Genomic DNA, 12,405 nt, shown 5'->3' on the forward strand with positions numbered 1-12,405 from the left:
TTTGTACAGAACACTGAACTATGTTATAACTATAATTTGGTGTGTGTGTGTGTGTGTGTGTGTGTGTGTTGCACAACACACTAAGTTAATTTTTTGAACTTGTTTCCCCGCAAGAACACATTCAATATAACGGAAGTCTGAAGGTGTACACTCATCTTAATGAGCAAACTCAGAGAGAGGGAGGGAGGATGATAAATAGAGTAAACACTCAGGTGACAACTAGCCAAGGCTAAACAGGAGCAGAAGCAATGTCTTTATTAAGTGGGGTAGTTAGCAATGACAAAAGTATACCTGGCTGCCATACATTATTTCATTCACTTTTAACATATCACCAGTATGTCTCAATTATTTAATTTCTCTTTCCAGCTATTCCACTTCCTCATAAGCTTGGTCCCAATTAAACAATTGATTAAAATTCTGGTTAAGCTTATTGTAATTTATTTACTTACATTTGCAGAATTCCAGTTCTTTCTATCCACATTTCTTGAGTGGAATTACAAGACCTATTTTGACTGCCTAGAAATAGTTGTGAATGTAAGAACTCCAATTTCCTAATATGAAAAATGGCTAAACTCCACAAATACTACTGAAAGGAGCAAGAGCAAAGGTAACAAGCTCTTTTAACAGCAACAACAATCCTGTTAAAAGGCATGCCAGCTTTGCCAGGAAACAAGAAAAATAGGAAATGGAAAAATAAGCACAACACACACACATGTACAAACACACACATCCTGCAAGTAAATCATGCTCTTTCCTAAATATTTTTAAGCTAAGAATCATCAAATATTATACTCTTTTATCACAGAGTAATTGCTCTGAGGAGAGGCTGTGTCTTTTTTTCATCTTTTATACGCTTTATAATATTACTTTGGAAATGTGACTATCACAGAATTAGGTAAAAGGAGGATGATTCAAGCTAGGGATCCTAATACATTATTGTAGTTGTTAATGTTGACATTGACAGTACACTACTATCCAAATATCAGGACAGTGTGTAAGCAAGCTGAAAACATTCATTACATTAGAGAAATACAGTTTTAGGAGGATCAAAAGCCACATAAGATTTTTGTGTGTGGTGAGGACCATACTACAAAACACAGGTGACCAGGATGAAAACAAAATATTCAATTTAACATTTTAAATATATAGTTAACATGGTTATTCTCCATGTAGTTAAAAATTAAAATTCTAATTTATTTAGGAACACTTCAAAAGCGTGCTAGGGACCGTACTGAATGCCTCAGGGCCTGCAGGTGACCTCAGGTTGTTTACCCCCCAAGGTACAAGATCAAAGCTGCCTTTTCATTTATCCATACTACCAAACCTTTTTTCTTCTGACTCTATACCCTCTTCCCATAACACATTTAACCAGATCAGTTTACAAAGGCAGCAGTTGTCTTTGTACAATGTGCTAAGCTCGATTCATTTTAATTTTGGTCATTTTTTTAAATATGGTTCACAAATGATGCATGATCCCTCTTTATAGATCATAGTCCAATATATTGTGTAAACTTAAAAAGTAAGTTAGTTCATTAATTACATCAAACTGCAAAAACACAAACATACATATTGCAGTTGCAAAACACAAAAGCAGGAGGGTGGGGGGAGAAAAGAGAAGCCATCCTAAGGGGGGGGGAAATATACAAAACGCTGTCTCAGGGAACAGTGCCGCAAAATCTTTAACCCTAGGTCCTATTTATTATTAGGTACAAGTCAATTAATAAGGTGATTATCAGTAAGTAAATAACAAATAAAATCAGGAGAACTAGTATAACTGGCATTAATTAGTACAGCAACAAATTTACAAACCCCTTCTTTGGGAACGACCTCTTTTTATCGGCCCTGGAAACAAAAAACGAAAAAAAAAAGAAAGATATTTCGAGTCCCGTTTGCAGACCGAAATGATTGGCAATGCAGAACTTCCTCAATTTCCCCGAAAACACTAGCGAAGATTCTCGCCTTTGTTTGGCTTGCCTAACAATATGAAAAATGGCTAAACTCCACAAATACTACTGAAAGGAGCAAGAGCAAAGGTAATTATTATTTTAATGTAACTTATCTTCTGCATTTGGGCACTAGGGTTTAACTTATTTTCAATTTCTATATTTGTACATTTTTGATATTTATGTCACTGTTCACCGCCCTGAGTCCTTAGGGAGAAGGGCGGTATACAAATCAATCAAATCAATCAATAAATCAATCAATAAATCAATCAATAAATCAATCAATATATATGCATATACATACATATATATGTGTGTGTGTGTGTGTGTGTGTATATATATATATATATATATATATATATATATATATATATATATATATATATATATATATATAAAATATGGCCATACACACACACATATAGCCAACCCCAGCTACGGTTCATGTTGCAGCGTAAGAGATGCCACACACACACACACACACACACACACACACACACACACACCCCTCCCTGTACAAAACTCGGCCAGCGGGGCGAAATGTCCCAGGAGGCTGCGTTGTCTTCCCGCAACATAAACGGACCAGGAGAGCGGAAATGTTGTAATGTTTTCTTTCCCTTTCAAAATCAATAGATGGCCGGGAAGGAGGGAGGGGGAGAGAGAAAGAGAGAGAGAGAGAGATCCCCAAAAGCCGGGAAACGGGAGAGAGCGACAGCCGGCTTCCCTTCCTCTTGCCCCCCGACCCTGCGATCCCTAGATCGCCGATCTCCCTCGACCGCTTGAAAAACCTTCCCCGCTCACCTCATTCGGTCTCTCCAGTCGGGCCACTCGCTTCATACAGGGAAATCAATGGCGCTCGATGCGCTCCGCCCGAGAAGCCGCCTTTACGGCCGGGCTTCTGGCCGCCCTCCGAAAGGGCAAACCCGCGCGCGCGGGGAGGGGGGGGAAAGGGGAGAAGGGAGCCGAACGAGGGGCTCAAGCCCGAGGCAGCCTCACGGGCAGCCCAGCTCCACAACAACCCTTCGCCATTTTGCTTTCCCGCGGAGGAGAAGCTGGTGCATTGTGGGAAACACAAAGGAGCCGCGTCGTCGGCGGCAGCAGCGGCAGCCCCTCCTCCTCCTCCTCCTCCCCCTCCGAACCGTTCAATCCCTCCGGCCGGTCGGGCCGCGTCGAATCAGCGCTGCGTTCGTCTTCTCCCTCCGCGGCAGAGGGGCCGGGTGAAGAGGCAGCCCGCCCGCGGAAGGATATCGTCTCTGCCACCAGCCGAATAGTCGGTGAACAAAGAAGGACTATTTTTCAAAGAGGAACTATTTCCTCCTTTTTGCCTCGGGGCGCACCAGGGTGGGGATGGGGAATAAAATTGAAAGCAAAAGGGGAATCTTTGAAAATAATAATAATAATAATAATAATAATAATAATAATAATAATAATAATAATAATAATAATAATAATAATAATAATAATAATAATAATAAAGCAGCTCGGTTAGCGGTCTCTCAGTTTCAAGAGAGTAAAGTCATTTGAACAGTGTTCCCTTTTGCACGCCCTCTTGGCTGTCGATTGTGGGGTAGCGATTTTTTTCTTCTTTGTTTTGTGTGTGTGTGTGTGTGTGTGTGTGTATGTTCTGCTGGTGTGTGTGTGTGTGTGTGTGTGTGTGTGTGTATGTTCTGCTGGCCTGAGCTCTTCCAAGTCAAACGGTTGTATTATGCTGGTCACACTTCTAGAGTTCCCGTACCTCCTGTGAGACCCAAAACAACAGACAAAAACCATTGGGGGTGGGGGTGGGGGCGGCCAGGAAAAAAATAATTCACTCCTATAAACATAATAAAGGAACAAAGTGGGGAGGGGGTTATGTTGGTTTCATGAAGAGAAATAATTCACGATTTGAGTAATGCTGATTAAGGCCAACCACAGGAACGTAAAAGCCCAGGAACTTTTGAAATGACTAGCAAAAGAGATCATGCAATAAATAAAAAAAATAAAAATGGGCATCTGATAAGTTCTGGAGAAACTCTACAGTTTGCAGCCTTTTGGCAAGGCTTCATAAATTATTACCCAGCTGCGGTTGTTTATATATAGAGGATTTCCAGGAATGTGTGCATACATTGCAGTGTTAATGTGTGGTAAGCCAGACTGGTAAACAAAGAACTTTATGGTTGTGTTCATACACAGTGATTCATACAGTTTTTACGGGGTACTGTGTTTACCTCAAATTTAAAAAAAAATCGGAAAATAAGTCATTCTCAAAAGAAGATTAAGCAGAAGATAGGTAAAGATATACAGCGTCCTTGCTTTTTCTCCTTTTCAACCCAATCTGAAATTAATTCTAGGGGTTTGTCTTCTCATCAAAAATGTGAGCGATTTTTTGTTCTTGTGTGTGTATATACATGCAAAAAACCACACTCCACGAAAGGTTAGGCCAGGATAAAGCTGCATTTATGCTGAATTAATAATTACTAATTAAAATCTGTGCATACCAGTTATTCAAGAATCACTCTGAATTGCCTCAGGATAGAAATGGAATATTAACCTATTCTGTGCTATGTGTAAAAACCACTCACGTACAAATACACATTTTCCATTGGAAAATGAAAATAGGATGGAGGTAGAGCAAGGAGAACAGGTAGCTATTGTGAAAAAGAAGAGGTAAGAGAAAAGAATAAGTATGTATAAAGCATCACAAAAGAGGTTAAAATTCAATAGGCCAACAACTCCTATGCTAATCTTCAAAGACATTGATGCTTTTCAAGCAGCAGTATCTGCATTTTTACCTTGCCCCTTGTTTTGTTTGTTTTCAATAGATTCTTTCTTGTCAATGGAAGACAACCCTCTTCCCACCTTTCACAGGGATCTATCTGGTGATAAATATGGGGCACTATTATTATAGCTCTGATTGATTGGAAAAAAGAATAAGAAAAGTCAAATTTATGAAGTATGGTGATGATCAGGAGAATTCCAGAAACAGCATCAAATTTACAATGGAAAAGCAATGCCAGTTCAATACCATTTTTTGTTTTTTGTCTGATCTGTTTATTCCTGGGCTAGTTCTCTGGCAAAGAAATGCAAAAATGTTTTTCAGGCTTCAACATAATCTGTTAGTATCTTTGTTTCTGGTTTTAAAGTATTGTAATAGTGCTGAATAAAACTGGTTTCCCTGCTGTAGTGCAGGGTATAATGGAGTACAGAAAGCTGCTACAATGTTTTCTGGTTTGAGGTGTACTGTACCTTTTAAATCTGAAATGGCTTCATTTTTGGTTTGTACAAACCAGACTTCGTAGCCACTGTGCAGATAGCCACTGTGCAGGGATATGAAGGTTGATAGATGTTCGTGAACCATTTTTGAATTAATGTGTTACATTGTGGGAAGTCAGCTCCCCAGAGAAGAAAATATTAAAAGGGCAGAAAAATATATTTCCTAAAAAGATATTGAAGAACCAGGAAAGCATGCCCAGTTTTCTTAATAGTCCCAGGTCTGCTTCCCCCAAGCAGAAAACCAGTACTATAGACATGCAAATGTAAACCATCAAGAAGCTTAGGAAGACAAAGACCTAAAATCTACATACCCTAGCCCCAGGAAAGCAGGATATGACCTTTGGACATACTATGATTGACCCACCACCATCAAGAATACCAGAAAGGCACACCCAGACTCAGGTCAGAATACTTGACACAGGAAATACAAAGCCTGAAACAGGAAATAACTCCAAACAAAAGACTCCAGGAGGTATAAAACCCACTCCGTACGTGTGCTCAATCCTTTTTCTGCTGGAACCATCTTTCTGTCTGGCTCTCCTCTGCAATAAACTGTAACCTTCTTCCTAAAGCAGTTGCCATGTTGTTTATCCCCAGCTTGGAGTGAACCATGATGAAGACTTTTCTTCCTACAGCATGAACACAGACTATGGAGGGATGTACTAGAATATTTTACAAGCTATTGTGTAAATTAAATGGGAGTCTAAATACACATCCGATTTCAGTTGCATCTTTCCTTATTCCATTGCTTTTACTGAAATGTGCATTTGGGTACATATCTAAATACACATTCTTAGTCCATTCTAACATACATTTGGCTTCGAATACATATCCTGATTTTGCAAGTAATTAGATTTCTTTAGTTTGGATTGGCAAAGAAGTTGTGGAGGAATGATGATGAAAAGTTTCTCTTTGTCGTGTTCTTGTTCCTCTGGTTATTTAAAAATGAAGGATGCAAAATGTATATAATGCATTTTTAGATACTGTGCAGTAAAACGTAACAAAGAGGATTGCTTCTAATGATATTCATAATTTGCAAAGGTAACATTAAACCTGCTGTGTATAGTGAATGGGAAATGATTAGACCAAAATATAATTCTGCCATGGAGAAAGAAATAAGATGAATAATTCGAAATACAAGGATCACAGTCAGCTGGTAGCTGAGAATAATTTAGCAGTGTAAGCGGCAAATAAGATTAATATAACTTTTTTAATACAGTAATACAACCATAGTTTGCAAATCATGAAAAATATTAATTCTACTTCATTTTGCAGAACTATATAGTAGTCAGATCTCAACTAAGATACTGCATCCAGTTCCTGAAACTGCCTTTTTGGGAAGATGTAGAGAAATTGGAACAAGCCCATAGGAATACTAAAAACTATTAACAGTATAGAACAGGGATGTCAAACTCAATTTCTTTGAGGGCCGCATCAGCATTGCGGTTGCCCTCAGGGGGCCGGGTGGGTATGGCCAGGGTGGGCGTGGCCTACTGTGTGGACGTGGCTAGAGTGCATATGGCCTACTGGGTGGGCGTGGCCAGCTCTACGTCGTTCGCATCAAGGGTGCCTATGGGGGCCTGGGCAGGAGTGGGACAGATCTGAGGGTCTCTGGCAGAAGGAGGGTCTCTGGGCCAGGGCCAAAGCAGTGGGGGCTGTTCCCTCACTGTTTCCAGGATGGCTTTGCGGGCCGCATGAAACCACTTCACGGGCTGGATCCGGCCCCCGGGCCTTGTGTTTGACATGTCTGATATAGAAGAATCTTATAGGAATTGTCAACAACGCATTTTCAATCCTTTTCAAGCTTAGGAAAATTCTGAGGCTCCGGCTATGTTTATGTCACACGCTGGACAACAAACTAGATACCTGATTTGGAGTTAGGTGTGTTGAGTGAGCCCAAGTTATATGGTTTAATGTGTGAGCCATGGCTCGTCTACATGTTTCCTCCCCCCATAAGCAATTCAAAGTTGCTTCACAAACCATTTTTCAAGCACATGTCTTAATGATACTGTCTTCAACTCATCCCCAGTCCATAGCAGAACCCCCAAATTTTCAGCTTAGTTGATGTAATGTAGAAGTGAAGTTTTCTATCTTCTCCCGTTATAAACCTTGTTGCATATAATATTGAGCATTTTGTCAGCAATAGCAGTGATGAATCGACAACATGTGAACCATTTCACACCAGCTTTTATGACACCACCATTTGTACTCAGAAATCCTAGTTCTCTAACTCTGGAGCATACAGTACAACATTTTAGTATCACTACTTAGGAATGGGAATGTCATCATCTCTTGCAGCTGCAAGAGGATTAACAGCAAGACACCCCCTCCCCCATCACCGTGGTCAGCCAGAACATCTGTGGACATTGAATTTTATAACGATCAGTGATATTGTATGATTTTATAGGATTTTGCAATGTTAATCTCTTTGGGAGAACTTTGTTCTTAAAGATAGTCTATAAATATTTTAAATCATAATGTCCTGGCATAAACCCAGATTTTGAAGAGAGTTAATTCTAAGAAGAACTGCTTAAAAATTGGGTTCACATAGAGAAGCTTGATCGTCAGAGTTGAGATTTGTCAGCATCTTTGCACAGTTTGCAGAACCCAGAAGAGTCATCTGGATATATTTTGTCTGAGGATCATTATCATTCCACAGTACGAGAAGTACATGTTGTAATTGTTCTGGTACTTCATCAGCATGAAAGAGACCAAAATCTATTAAACTGCTTTTGTACAGATAACAAAGCAGAATTGTACTGCCCAGATGCAAGGTCCACTGCTTTCATATGTGCCTGAGATGTTAATGACACATGTACAGAGGGATGAGACATTGCTTTCTTCAACCTCTACTACCTCAATGGATGGCTTTGTAAGATTACGCTATCCCTTATATACTCCAAAGTTAATTCAAGGCACCTAAGTATGCCATGATATGTTTGCTTCTCCCCAATCAGATCTTTACAGAATCCCATGCCTTCATCTCTCTTGGGCAGTTGAACTAATTTGTTTAAATATTTCTGGTTTAATTGCAATATAACAGGAATTTCTCCGGATCCAATTTCCAAGTAGATGCACTAGCGCTCTATAGTGCTTGAACACAAGGTACTTTTTCATTGGAAATAACTCTTACTTCATCCCACTTCTCAGCTTCTATCCTTTCCAACATTCCCAACAGTGGTATTGTCGTGCCGCTATGAGTGTCTCAAAACTGATTTTCAATTGAAGAGATGAATAGCATCTTGGACGTTTGGCATCCTCCCCACCCCATTGCAAAAGTTCATTATTGTTTTCCAAGTTACAAATACTTCACACAAGAGTGTGCTTAAAGAAAGAAGTGGGACATTGGTGGGGTGCGAATTTTGTCATTTTCCCATCGATTTAAGTGTAGACTGCAATGAATGGTTGATGGCGTAAAATTGGCAGCAGAAAGTATGCCTGGTGGGTCAGTGTGAAACAGTTTTAGAAGGTGTGGAGAATATGAAAGGAATAAATTATATTCCTAAAGACTTGAAAAATATGCCTTTTATCTCTGACTGCTTTTGCCAAAAGCTTTAAATTTGCTTCAAGGGCTAAGCAGAGATTTCTCTTCAACATGCCTGCTTATACACTGGCCCATTTCCTTAGTTATGCATTCTTAATGGGTTTTTTCCCCCAGAGATGGAAGCACAGCTTTATTTATTTCTTTGGGGGAGGTATACGGTATTCTTCAACAGCAAGTGACAACCCAAACAGAGAAAATTGTGTGTCCTGTCATTTTATGTTACCAGGATCCCAGGCAAAACAAAAGACTTCACTTCCTCTTTAACACCAGATATCATTCTTACCTCCAAAGTACCATTTGCCAAGAAAGGAGAGATCTCAAGTGAACACAGCATGCACAATCGTAATGAAAAAATACAGGATGTTGTATGGACGTAAATAAAAAGATACTGCATATTGTACGGATGCAATATGGTAAGCCAAAATCAAAATCAATCATTAGTGTGATCTATGAACTCAGTCTTTGTCTGTAAATAATGACCTTTCTTTTATTTCTTTCTGACTTTAAACTCAACGCAAATTAATATTCCAAGAACCAAAATGCTTTCAGTATATAGTCATTTCTTCCCCTTCTAGCTGCAACCCCACGTCAAATACTTTTCTCTGGAAAAATTCTTTGACTATCAAGATGAGCTTTGCTGAATGCAGGACTTGAATCAGCCCTGTGGGTAAGTGAAATGCATCACTTGGTCCTTTGAATGTTGGCCAAGAACTGCAGTGAATGTGTTAGCTCTTGTAATAAGATCACACATATGTGTAAGTATAAAGAAAAAAGGATTCTTTGTCCACAAGAGAGGCTTCCTATTTCATCTTCCTTACAGTCTTCTATAAAGAGAGTAGAAATGTGTGTAGCTTCTTATACTTCCCTTGAAGGCAACAATTTAGCAAGCTAATTGGTGAAATCCAATCCAAAGGTACCTTACAATTAATATGTATATTAACATGAAAAGAATCTCAGCCCAAGTATTTAAAAAACTCCACTATGTTTAAGAGAAAAATTAATAATGTGTCTGAAGGGCTGTTTTAATTAATTTGTGCAGGTTTAGATTTCTCTTAAGTACTGGTCATGATAATCACAATATTTATTTTCGACTTTTTGGTGTTTCCCCTACAATCAAGGCCAACCTTTGCAATTCATTTGCATTTGGCAGTTTTTTAAATATTTTTTCCCTATTTATTTATTTATTTATTTATTTATTTATTTATTTATTTATTTATATTTTTATTTATTTATTTTATATGCCGCCCTATCTCCCGAAGGACTCAGGGCAGCTAACAACAATAAAATTTAGGTTTTGTTGTTTTTTTTACTTCAGCGATTCTATATTTTTATGGCAGGACAGGACAATTGGAAAACTGCTGTTCAACTGGGGTTGAAAATCTTCAAAATTTAAATCCTGACAACAAAACCTCAAATGAAACAATGTTTGGATATAACTAATATAGCCTGTGCAATAGATATGTTATTCTAAAATATATTATACAAAATGTTAAAATTTTTGAATTAAAAAAGGACCTCTTTCAATGTAGAATTTTGGATTCAAAAGCCAAAAGATCTATTCCACGTATACCTCAGGGCTTGATAAAACAAGAGATACATGTTTTGTCTAGAGAGAAAACTTGCTTTTTCATGCAGAGAGCTATTTATAATGCCTCTTGGGAGCAAAAAATTGCTTTTTAAATTGTGGCCTTAGTACCAGATCACATCACAGGGAATGGTTCTCAGTTTGAAGAAATGCTTGGTCAAGGTTTTGCCTCCTTGCCCATAGCCCTCAGATTACAAAGTGTTGTGCGCTATTCATAAAAGGGTCTGTCTATCTATTTATCATGTATCTATTTAAAAATACACAGATTCCAAATACACACCCACATATATAAAACAAACAAATGAATTTTGGAAGTTTATGACAGAAAAAAAATTCTTGTTTTGATTTCTCATTCTCATTATTCTCATTCTCTCATTCATATATACAGTATGTGTGTATACACACAAACACACACACACACACACACACACACACACACACATCACCCTTCTCCCTGAGGACTCAGGGCGGCTCACAACAATAAAAATTAAAAAACATAGGATGAAAAGTTTTAAAAAAGAATTAAACAATAAATACATTAATTATGTGACAATTTAAAAAACCCGTTAAAAACCTAATTAAAAACCGTAGTCAGTCCAGACCCGCTTGTTGGAACAACCAAGTCTTCAGGTCATGGCGGAAGGACCGAAGGTCAAGGGTCATCCGCAGCTCTGGGGGTAATTCGTTCCAGAGGGTTGGCGCGCTCACAGAGAAGGCTCTCCCCCCTGGGGGTCGCCAGCCGGCATTGCCTGGCCGACGGCACCCTGAGGAGGCCGACTCTGTGGGAGCGAACTGGGCAATGGGCTGTTGACAATGAAAGCAGGTGGTCTCGCAAGTACCCCGGGCCTAAGCCATGCAGGGCTTTAAAGGTTATTACCAGCACCTTGAATCGCACCCGGAGGGCAACCGGAAGCCAACGCAGCTCGCGCAGGAGTGGTGTAACATGGGAGTACCGAGATACTCCCATGAGCATCTGCGCGGCCTTATTTTGCACCAGTTGAAGCCTCCGGGTGCTCTTCAAGGGCAGCCCCATGTAAAGAGCATTGCAGTAGTCCAGGCGAGAGGTGACGAGGGCATGAGTATCCGTGCATAGGGCATCTTGGTCCAAAAAGGGGCGCAACTGGTGCACTAGGCAAACCTATGCGAAGGCCTGCCTGGTCACGGCCATTAAATGATCTTCCAAATTGAGCCATGAATCCAGGAGGACACCCAAGTTGTGAGCCCTTTCTGAGGGGGGCAATACCTCCCACCCATTTAAAGGGAAGGAACTAGTTGGCCCACACGAGATTTATGCTGCAAAAGGCCATAAATGCAGGCCAGTTGCTGAGCACCCAAAAAAAGGAAGTGTGATTGGGGAGGGGCCATCAGAACTTTGGAACTAGATCATAAATTCCTTTTGGTGGTCCATCGTAACTTTAAAGAGTCACTAAGCAACAAGTCGTAAATCAATCATTGTATATTTGTCCATGATGATATTTAATTACATAGCAGAGAAAAATTGTAATACTCTTCATGTAAGTTGTTGGTTTATCTATAAATCTGAAGGAGAGATTTCTAAGCATCTCAGGAGACCTTTTATCATTAATCAGAAGATGAATGTTCAAGCTTCCAGACACAAGGTGGCACCACTACTACACCACTGACTATTAAATTTCCTGGTAAATTGTGAAAATCAATTTACACAAATATATTCTGTATTTACTTACTGACATATAAGCCAGTAAATGTCTGCTAGGTAATTTAAGATAATTTCATCATCAAAGAAATGAAATTTAAGCTTCACGTATGTTTTTAACAATCTTTGCTGATTTCACTTATTTATTTACTATTTGTGAGACAAATATATTGTATTATATATGTTACACATTTGCACTGTGTTACATGAAAGAAGAACTGGAATGCATCATTCATTAATTTTAAATAATGTCTTTTGAACTTGTTTTGAATAGCTTCTAACTGGCTTCAATTAAATTAGCAAAAATCAGTGCAAATATATTTCTCTGCTCTTCTGGATAAAGAATCTCCGATTTAGGATGTATTGTCATGAGCTTCTTTGATTCAACCCATGATTGCTTCCCCCA

Source organism: Vipera ursinii, assembly GCF_947247035.1.
Source record: "Vipera ursinii genome assembly, chromosome: 3".
NCBI lineage: Eukaryota > Metazoa > Chordata > Lepidosauria > Squamata > Viperidae > Vipera > Vipera ursinii.